This window comes from Abrus precatorius, unplaced genomic scaffold (genome assembly GCF_003935025.1).
Source record: "Abrus precatorius isolate BTA unplaced genomic scaffold, Abrus_2018 Scaffold2, whole genome shotgun sequence".
In the NCBI taxonomy this organism is placed as follows: Eukaryota; Viridiplantae; Streptophyta; class Magnoliopsida; order Fabales; family Fabaceae; genus Abrus; species Abrus precatorius.
In genome coordinates this window covers 13,919,321-13,930,534 of record NW_020874362.1, presented here as the reverse complement: position 1 = coordinate 13,930,534, position 11,214 = coordinate 13,919,321, and the positions used below count along the sequence as shown (strand labels likewise).

General features: G+C 36.5%; 1 non-coding gene across 1 annotated transcript; it reads right to left on the bottom strand.

The window, feature by feature from the left end:
* Positions 1-852: 852 nt before the first annotated feature.
* LOC113860273 lies at positions 853-959 on the bottom strand. The gene has a single exon (XR_003503728.1). It is a non-coding gene; the product is annotated as a small nucleolar RNA R71 (small nucleolar RNA).
* Between the last annotated feature and the right edge of the window lie 10,255 nt (positions 960-11,214).

The window sequence follows — 11,214 nt, the reverse complement described above, 5'->3', positions numbered from 1 at the left end:
CAAATAACAAGTTTTTGGCGCCGTTGCCGGGGAAATTAGAGTTTCAATATCATTAGTAACATAAGAATAGCTAGATTGAGTATTTTGTTCTCTGAATTTCTATAGTAGTAGTCTGTAGTTAGACATTTTGTCCATTCTGCATAATTCTGTAACTTTTTAACTTGTGTTTCAATTACTTTTACTAATAATTACTGCATAATTTTCGTGGTGCAGTTCTGAATACTAACTTGTAGTTTACTTTTGCTTCATTTTGATTTGCATATGCGTGGCAAAAACAAAAACAAATCAACTCTAGTCTTTGATCCTGACATAGACATAACCTTAAAGAGATTGAGAAAAGAGTCTAGAGCAGAAAAAGTCATAGGGAGTGATAGTGAATTAGAAGCTGTCCATTCTCCAGAATCTCAGAGTAATCTTAGAGTGAAAAGAACACCTACATCTTTGAGACAACTAAATTCAGAAATAGAGATGGCAGAACAAAATAGAATTAGAACATTAGGGGACTATGCTATTCCTAACATGCAAGGTTTTAACTCTTCTATAATCAGGCCAACTATTCAAGCCAACCATTTTGAGATTAAACCTGCTTTATTACACTTAGTCCAACAAGATCAGTTTTTTGGTGGAAATTCTGATGATCCTAACCTACATATTTCAAATTTTCTATAGCTATGTGACACCATAAGAATAAATGGGGTTAGTGAAGAAGCCATCAGACTGAGACTATTTCCTTTTTCCTTGAGAGATAGAGCAAAATGCTGGTTACAAGCTCAACCACAAGGAAGCATCACAACCTGGACAGAACTTGTGAATAAGTTTTTAACCAAGTACTTCCCTCCATCCAAAGCTGCTAAACTGAGAGGAGAAATTACATCCTTTGCTCAGGAAGATGGAGAATCATTGTATGAAGCTTGGGAAAGATACAAAGAACTGCTTAGAAGGTGTCCACATCATTGTATTCCAGATTGGATGCAATTGGAAACTTTTTATAATGGGATGAATGCAGTAACAAGAACAATGGTTGATGCTGCTGCTGGAGGTTCATTAAATACAAAGTCCTTGGAAGAAGCTCAGAGGATTATTGACATGATGGCATCTTCAATGTATCAGAATTCAAACTCAAGGAATCAAGGAAGAAACTCTGGTCATGAAGCTAAGGTTCTGGAAACTTTTCTTGCACAAAATCAGCTACAAAATCAAATGTTTTCAGAACAATTAGCTGCCTTAACACAACAAATCAACAATCTGCAAACAGGGAGTATGCCTACCAGTCAGCTAAGTTGTGATTTTTGTGGAGGAAACCATGCAAATGGTGCATGTGAGGCATCCACAAGTGAACCATAAGAGCAAGTGAATTATATTAATAATTTTCAGAGACAACAGCCATTATATCCCCCTGGATTTCAATTTTTGAATAATAGAACTCAGCAGTATTCTAATTGGAATAATCAATATTCTGCTGCAAAGAATTCTAACTCAAATTTGCCTTTTTCTAATACAGGTCCAGCAACACAACAGCCTTATTTTCAGAGGAATTCATCCACTCAACCTCAAGGAAATCAGAAATTTTCCAGACCTATGAATGAGAGGTTGACTGAGATGGAAGAAACTATGCTGCAATTCATGAAGGTGACTCAAACAAGCTTCAAAAACCAAGAAGCTTCCATGAAGAAACTAGAGACACAGATTGGACAATTAGCTGAACAACTATCCAGCAGGGATGAAGGAAGATTTCCAAGCAATACAGTAATCAATCCTAAAGAGCAATGTCAAGCCATAACTACAACGAGTGGAGCTGTAGTTGCAAGCCCTAAACCAGCAGAAAAGAAAGTGAATGATGCAGCAGAAAGAAACATTGAACAAGATCTGCAACAAGGAAATTTTAAGCTATTGAAGAAAGACCATTCAGAAGAAAAAGTAGATATGCCTACGAATTTTGAAAGGAAAACCAAAAAGCAACTCTTTGAGGAAGCTTGTAAGCCAATAGACCCAGAAAAATACAAGAGGCTGTCCTATCCTCAGAGAGTCCAAAATCCTAAACAAGAGGAACAATTTGAAAGGTTTATTAATGTCTTTAAGAAATTACAAATTAACATTCCTTTTGCAGAAGCTTTGGAGCAAATGCCTTCATATGCAAAGTTCATGAAAGAACTACTTTCCAGAAAAAGGAAGCTAGAGCATGACAAAACAGTACCTTTGACAGAGGAGTGCAGTGCCATTCTCAAGAGAAAGCTTCCTCAAAAGTTGAAAGATCCTGGATCATTTAGCATTCCTTGTGAAATAGGAAACTGCACTGTGGGAAGAGCATTGTGTGACTTGGGAGCAAGCATAAATCTGATGCCATTAGCTGTTCTACAGAAACTTGGCATAGAGGAAGTGAAGCCTACCAACATTACACTGCAGCTAGCTGATAGATCATACACTTATCCATATGGAGTTGTTGAAGATTTATTAGTTAAAGTTGATAAGTTCATCTTTCCTGCAGATTTTGTAATTCTGGACATGGAAGTGGATTCTAACATTCCTTTGATCCTAGGGAGGCCATTTCTTGCAACCGGGAGAGCTTTAATAGATGTGCAAAAAGGTGAACTTATGCTTCGAGTTCAAGATGAGAAGGTAATATTTAATGTGTTTGAAGCTTTAAAATATCCAGTTGAAGATAATACATGTATGAAGGTAGATATACTGGATGCTTTTATTACACAACACCATATGAAAGAATTTGATGAAACTGCTGTGTTAGAAGAAATAATATCTGCAGGGAATGACAAATCTGAAACTCTGAATGAAGAAGATATCATGGAAATACAGCAGCAATTGGAAGCTCTGCCAATTCAAAAACCTGCAGAAAATTTGGTGAAAGAAGAGCTGAAAAAGGACGATAAAGAAGAGGAAAAGCAAAAGCTAGAACTGAAACAACTCCCTTCACACCTACGGTATGCATTTATGGATGAGAAACATGAAAATCCAGTCATCATCAACAATGAACTTAAGGAAGAACAAGAGGAAAAATTGTTAAGAATCTTAAGAGAACACAAATCTGCAATTGGCTGGAGTATTGCAGATCTGAAAGGTACAAAACCCTCATTTTGTAAGCACAGAATTTTATTTGAAGAGAATTTTAAGCCTGTTGTGCAGCCACAAAGGAGGTTAAACCCAGCCATGAAAGAGGTAGTTAAAAAAGAGGTCATAGAGCTGTTAGATGCAGGAATAATATACCCTATTTCTGACAGCAATTGGGTAAGTCCAGTCTAAGTTGTTCCAAAGAAAGGTGGTATGACAGTTGTACCTAATGAAAAGAATGAACTTGTCCCTACTAGGACTGTGACTGGATGGAGAATGTGCATAGACTATAGGAAATTAAATAATGCAAACAGAAAAGATCATTTCCCACTACCATTTGCAGATCAAATGCTAGAAAGACTTGCTGGACATTCATTTTATTGTTTTCTTGATGGGTATTCAGGATATAATCAAATAGTTGTGGATCCTTTAGATCAAGAGAAAACTGCATTTACATGTCCATTTGGAGTCTTTGCATATAGGAGAATGCCATTTGGTTTGTGTAATGCCCCTACCACTTTCCAAAGATGCATGGTTTCTATTTTTTCTAATTTGGTAGAAAACATCATAGAAGTGTTCATGGATGATTTCTCTATTTTTGGTGATTCTTTTGATGATTGTTTAGCTAATCTATCCACTGTTTTGCAGAGATGTCAAGATACTAACCTTATGTTAAATTGGGAGAAGTGCCATTTCGTGGTACAAGAAGGCATTGTCCTTGGTCACAAAATTTCAGAGAAAGGAATGGAGGTGGACCAAGCTAAAATAGAAGTCATTAGTAAATTGCCTCAACCTATCAATGTTAAGGGAGTTAGAAGTTTTTTAGGACATGCTGGTTTTTATAGAAGATTCATAAAAGATTTTTTCAAGATTGCTAAACCCTTGAGTAATTTACTTGTAAAAGATGCAGATTTCATATTTGATGATAATTGTTTCCATGCATTTTCTGTTTTAAAAGAGAAACTGATTTCTGCACCTATTCTTGCAAAACCAGATTGGAAATTACCTTTTGAACTCATGTGTGATGCAAGTGATAGTGCAGTGGGTGCTGTGTTAGGACAGAGAAAAGATAGGAAATTACATGCTATCTATTATTCAAGCAAAGTGTTAAATCCTGCACAAGTGAATTACACAACAACAGAAAAAGAACTTTTAGCTGTTGTACATGCTTTTGATAAGTTTAGATCATATTTAAAGGGTTCAAAAGTGATTGTATACACTGATCATGCTGCTCTTAAATATCTTTTGACAAAACAGGATGCAAAGCCCAGATTATTAAGATGGATTCTACTCCTCCAAGAATTTGAGCTAGAGATCAAAGACAAGAAAGGGAAAGAAAACAATGTAGCAGACCACTTATCCAGACTTCCTTTGGAGAGTTTAACCACTGAATCATTGGAAATAAATGAAAAATTTCCAGATGAAAAGCTATTTGCAGTGGAAAACATGCCTTGGTTTGCTGACATTGCAAATTTTAAAGCCACTCAATTCATTCCAAAGAGGTTTACTTGGCAGCAAAAGAAGAAGTTCTTACATGACAGCAAATTCTATGTGTGGGAAGACCCATATCTGTTCAAAATTGGAATAGATGGGTTAATTAGAAGATGCATTCCGCAAAGTGAGCAAGCTGAGATACTATGGCATTGTCACAATTCAGAATATGGAGGCCACCATGCAAGTTCAAGGACTGCTGCAAAAGTTTTGCAAGCAGGTTTCTTTTGGCCTACACTCTTCAAAGATGCCAAGAAGTATGTAGAAAACTGTGATAAATGTCAAAGAACTGGAAATATTTCAAGAAGACATGAGCTGCCATTAACCAACATCCTAGAAGTGGAACCATTTGATGTATGGGGGATTGATTTCATGGGACCATTTCCCCCATCATTTTCACACGAATACATTCTAGTTGCAGTGGATTATGTGTCTAAATGGGTAGAAGCAATTCCCACCAGATCAAATGATGCAAAGGTAGTGATTTCTTTTATAAGAAAGAACATTTTTTCAAGATTTGGTGTGCTTAGAGTGCTGATAAGTGATGGAGGTACTCACTTCTGCAACAAGTATCTTGAAGCTGTATTAATGAAATATGGTGTGAAGCATAAGGTTGATACTCCATACCATCCACAAACAAGTGGACAAGTGGAGGTTTCAAATAGAGAGATCAAGCAAATTCTAGAGAAAGTAGTGAACTGTTCAAGGAAGGATTGGTCAAAGAAACTGGATGACTCACTGTGGGTATATAGAACTGCTTTTAAAACTCCAATTGGTATGTCTCCATATTAGCTAGTATTTGGAAAGGCTTGTCACTTACCTCTAGAGCTGGAGCACAGAGCATATTGGACTACCAAGTGGCTTAACTTTGATTTGTCAAGTGCTGGAAAGAAGAGAGTTTTACAGTTGCATGAATTGGAAGAATTCAGACAAGCTTATGAGAATGCAAAGTTGTACAAAGAAAGAACCAAGAGGATCCATGACAAATTTATTCTGTAAAAAGATTTCAGACCTGGCCAGCAAGTACTATTATTCAATTCAAGATTAAAATTGTTTCCAGGGAAACTGAAATCTAGATGGTCTGGACCGTTTTTAATTAAGGAAACTTCTCCCTTTGGAGCAATTCTTATAGAAGATCTGAAAACAGGGAGAGAATTCAAGGTCAATGGCCAAAGATTGAAGATCTATCATGGAGCGGAGTTTACAAGGAACATATCATGCATGAAACTGGTTTCTCTTGAGTGAGAAACATTTAATGTCAAGCTAATGACATTAAAGAAGCGCTTTGTGAGAGGCAACTCACATTTCTAACCCAATTTAAGTTTTCTGCATTATTTTTGAATTAACATTGTTCATAAAAGTCAAAGTCTGAACTTTTCATCTTGGTTACCTTGCGGAATTTGATGTTTGGAATAAATCTGGTGGCTGAAACAAGAATGCAAACTGGAATTAATTAGAATGCTTAAAGTTCTTGTACAATCTGAATAATAGTTATCAAATTATGCAAATTCTCTGCAAAATACAAAGTTCTGCATCATACTCATCATATTCTATAATTTTGATGCAAAAGGTAAAGTTTGAAGCATGCTAAATCTGTCATTTGTAGCGAATCTGATAAATGCAATTGGACTTCATGCTATAATTGTTATGGAAAAGTCAGAATTGCATTGTGAATATGTTAAGTAGAAATTTTGCAGAATTCAACTGTGATGTTTGTTGCATCTGTAATTTAGAGCGAAAATGATGAATGAATTGAGAGTTCATGATAGGAGTGTGTAATGTAAAAGTCAAAACTGCATAAGTAGGGAGTGAATACATGTTCTGCAGAAATTCTGCAGAATTCAGCCTTGGATGAATGTTGCATATGTAATTAAGGGTGAACATGATGAGGGAAATAGGTATTTTATATGGTGAGTGTGTATTGGAATGATTATGTTTTTCTGCAAGTTCTTTACTTTTGATTGCTCTGATTATTGCTTTTATATGATACAACTCTCTTCCCAAATTCGTATGGCTCAAATGGTTATTTTTCTGTGAAGTGATAATTGAGTTCCTAATTCCCTGTGGAGAGGAAACTCGGATCTTAAATTTACTCATTACTTGCTGCAATCCTAGTGCACTTGCTAGTGTTTAGATTGCAAACAACAATCATCATTGGCTTCTCCTTTCTGAATTAAGAAGGAATGGGATTTGCTACAGCGCAGGAAGTGGTAGCATATATTTCCTTCACCATGGACACATAAATAGGAGGTACAAATCTTATCCTTTCCTGGTACTCGCCAAATGATAGTCATATTTTAGTACATCTTTCTCTCCATGTTTTTGGTTTAATTGAGCTTCATTAATGCATTATTTTGATTTGTTAGTTTAGATTTGTGTTAGTAAGTAATTTAGGATTTAAATATAAATCTTTCTTAATTCCCGCCATAATTTATTATTTTGACACAGTTTCTTGCAAAGACCATATCTGAAGCTACACTACTCGGAATGGGACAAAATTGGTGTCCTTGGAAAGATAAGACAGAGATCTACAACTTCTCTGTTGGGAGAAAATCCCAATTCGAGCATCTTCAGGTCCAAAATTGCGTCACAATGTTGCGGCCCTGCACTGAAATTTTCAGAATTTTATTGTATCGTTGATTTTACTTAGTTAGGTGTTTAGGAACCTCATTAGGGAGTTGGGCCTTAAGTAAGCCCAATTATTTATCTTTAAATAGAGGTTATGACTCCATGTACGAATCCTTATTTTTTTTCCCGCTCATTATTTTTCAAAATTCAAAAAGTCTTTATTTTAAATTCTTCCCTCTTGGTCTTCAGGATGTTAACTATGCATTCATTAATGATTTCCCCCACATCTATGTACGTATCTGTGAATGTTGAGCTGTGTTTGACTGGCATGAAGGAATTCAGGATGAAGGTGCTCCATACTTTGGCAAAAGGCAGTAGGTTTTTAGTGACTATACACTTTGGCTTCATTTCTTGGTTCAGCTTCCAAGTTGTTCCTGGCCTTCCAATCTTTTCCAAGATCTGCACATAGTCTATATTAGGACAATTTTTAAATGAGCTAAACTCCAGCTGTGCAGGGTGATTTGTAGAGTTGATGTTCAGTACCCTATTTATGTTGGCAGGGGTGAAGTCTACTCTCATTCCCTTTACCATTGTATGAAATTTAGGGATTTGATCTCCTTTGAATCGCATAGCATTGGCATAAAATTCTTGAGTAATCTCCCTCTAGCCCATGCCAGCTAAAGAACAGAAGGATTCCCAATCCCTCTTCTAAGTTTCTTCCTTGTATTCTGGGTAATTGTCCCCAACAATTTCAAATGCTCTGTCAGGGACAATCTTTCTTCTTAGAATATTAGCCTTGAAGAAGTTCTCATGAGCAATACTTCTAAATCTGGGATCACATACTTCAATTGGTCTGGAGACTGAAGCTCCATCCATTCTAGCCTTCTTTGATCTTGGAGTGTTCTTGGAAGATCCAGCTTGAGTGTTTCTGGAATATCTCCTTGGGGTGTTGTTGGAGGATCTAGCTTGAGTTTTCCTGGAAGATCCAACTGGTGTATTCATGAAGTTCTGACCATTTTTCAGTTTTCTGCAATAAAGAACCACTTGGACATTTTAATATTGTAATACACAGCTGCAAAAGTATAAATTTTTGTACTGAAGAAGATTCAATCAAGCAATTTATAGAAATTAAATTCTTCTAACAACATAACATGCAGTTTGCTGTCAAGATAAGTCAACGTATAATACAAAAGCACAACTGCACAGTATTAAGCATTCACAGTCAGAGCATGTTAAATCCTAATAGATAAGTTCAAAGTGCACACTCTCAGAGCATATCAGGTTAATGCAGAGGGATCATTACAAGTCTTAACCAATTTTCAACACAGATATGAACTCCAATCCTTCCCAGCATAATTTGTAACTAAATTTCATCACAGTTATGCACTCTAATTATTAATTCAACCTTTTCAGAGAATTTTGTTTAGGTCAACTCAGGTTCTACATAGATTTGGTTCATATAGTGCATTGTAGGTTTAACTATCTGAACAAAAATATCATAATTGACAGAGAAAACCTATTCAGAGTGTTGTCCATTCTATTATTGAACCAAATAGCCTCAGAACAGTGCCCCCTTTTCATTCAACATTTTTCAAATATGTAGTCTAATACCATTCATCCACTAATATCACAAATTTACATTCAACAATTTGCAAGTCAAATATTTCACTGAAGTCTATTTAGGTTGGTCAATTTCTGTAGATTTTATTGAGAGAAATAGCACAATGCAAATTCTAATCTCTTAGAAAAATTCATACATGACAGGGAAAACTTTTTCAGAGTCTTATTCTCTCTATTGCTGAACCAAATAAACTCAGAACAATGCCCCATTACCCCATTCGACATTTTCCAAAACATCAAACACAAAAAAAACCCTAATCCACAGTTTCAGAGAGATGGGGGTAAGTACCTTGCAAAGAGATGCAGAAATATATGGGAAATGCTTGCTGCTATTAGGTCAACGCACACAGGATTGAGATTGCAGAGAATGCTCAGAGGGAAAGAAGATTTTTAGGGTAAAGGTGTGTGTGCGTGTTCACTCTTATATATTTTTATAGCCACGCGTGAGCACGTGACCAATTTCAAAAAGAAAAGTGAACGTTATGACATTAAATGCTCCCAGCATTGTCACTTTTTTTAATTAAAGTGAGCGTTCCAGAGAGTTAGATATTTATGGGTGAAGTGTGCATTATCACTATTGCTGGGCAAAGTGATAAAGCGCAGCTACATGACAACTTTTTAAGTAAAAGGGATAACGCACAGAGGTCAAGGTTATACTTACTTGTGCGTAGCCACTTTTTCTAGGGAAAGTGAACATTCTAGAGCGATTGTTTTCCCATCTGCCTCTGCATGATCACTTTCATTAGTGAGAGTGAGCATTCCAGAGGAGTGTGTGAGTCTTCCTACCTCTGTGTGATCACTCTCATCAGTGAGAGTGATTATTCCAGAGCGGAACCTCAAAATGCCTTCTCTGCGTAGCTCTTTTCTTGCAAAATAGTGACTACTCCCATCAATCACATTTCTCTAAAACCTCAACTCACTTATCTCACTCTAATCCTTTCAATTCATTGTCCCAATATCAAATCTCACTTCATGTACAAAATTCATCTCAGAAAACCAGATGCAACAGAATCCTATTGTAGGAATTGCAGAATTTTCAAAAACATAAACAATGACAATTCTAAAATAAAACAGAATGCTTAAAATGGCTTAGAAATGTGAGTTGCCTCTCACAAAGCGCTCTTTTAACATCAGTAGCTTAACGTTAAATGTTCTTCACTTAAGAGGAACCAGTTTCATGCACACATTGGCCTTCTCCACTTGACCTCCAAGGTAGATTTTTAGTCTTTGCCCATTCACCTTGAATTCTCTGCCATCCTTTGGATCTGTTATCAGTACAGCACCATATGGTGATACCTCTTTCACCACAAAAGGTCCAGACCACTTGGATTTTAATTTCCCTGGAAACAACCTCAACCTTGAATTGAAAAGTAAAACAAATTGCCCAGGTTTAATATCCCTTTTTAGAATAAATCTGTCAGGTGACTTCTTGGTCCTTTCCTTGTATAATTTGGCATTTTCATAAGCATTGAGTCTCAACTCATCCAATTCATGTAGTTGTAGCAGTCTTTTGTCTCTTGCACTAAGTTGGTCAAAATTTAGCCATTTCACAGCCCAAAAGGCTTTATGTTCTAGCTCCACTGGTAAGTGGCAAGCCTTTCTGTAACGCCCCGATTTTTGTAGCCTAACTGTTATCTGATAGAGTCGTGAATTTCTCGCAGTTCTGACCTGCCACTGTCAGAATAGATAGCTAGATATTAGACTCGAATCGATCGTCTCAATTCGTAGAGAGCCCTGCATTTTAGAATGACTGCACGCATGATACTCGGTCCCGACATCGTCCAAAAAAATCCCTAATTTTTTTCCGTTGTGAATTTCGAGAAAGTGCCTTGAAAACTGTGCCAAAAAGTATCTTTACTTTTTACTTTTTCGAAAGGTCACTTTTTGCCTAAAAAGACGTGAGATTCATTAATCATTCCCTAGATTTAGTAATGATTGCTTAGCCGCCGCAATTATTACACCTTTTTACTTTAATCATTACTTAGCCGTCGCAATTAATGCGTTAGACCTCCTCGGATTTAGTGCCGACCAATCAAAATTCATGCACCCGATTTTGTTCCCTAAAGCGAGAACATCGTGATTACCCAAATCTTCCAAAATCTAGTTTCGGCCAATTACATTTCATGCAAGTATCCTCGTTTCTCATTCAAGGACGCCTTGAATTTTGAACCTCCTTTGGTGTTTTTCGAGAAGCCGCCATCATAAATTTTATCTTTTCCGAAAATTGCACCGAGTCTCGTCGCATTTATTACGGCCAATCATATTTCATGCAAACTTACTTCCTATCAAAACTCGTGCAACCTAAAAGTTTGGACCCTCGATTCGTGTACGAGACATTGTACCAACCTTAGCCGATTTCCATTTTTGGTAGCTGACAATCTCACACTTATTTCTTGCCAAATTTGTTTGTTCTACCCTAATTTGACTCGCAAAAAAAAAAAAAAAACCGTGCACACACTTTCAATTTTTTTA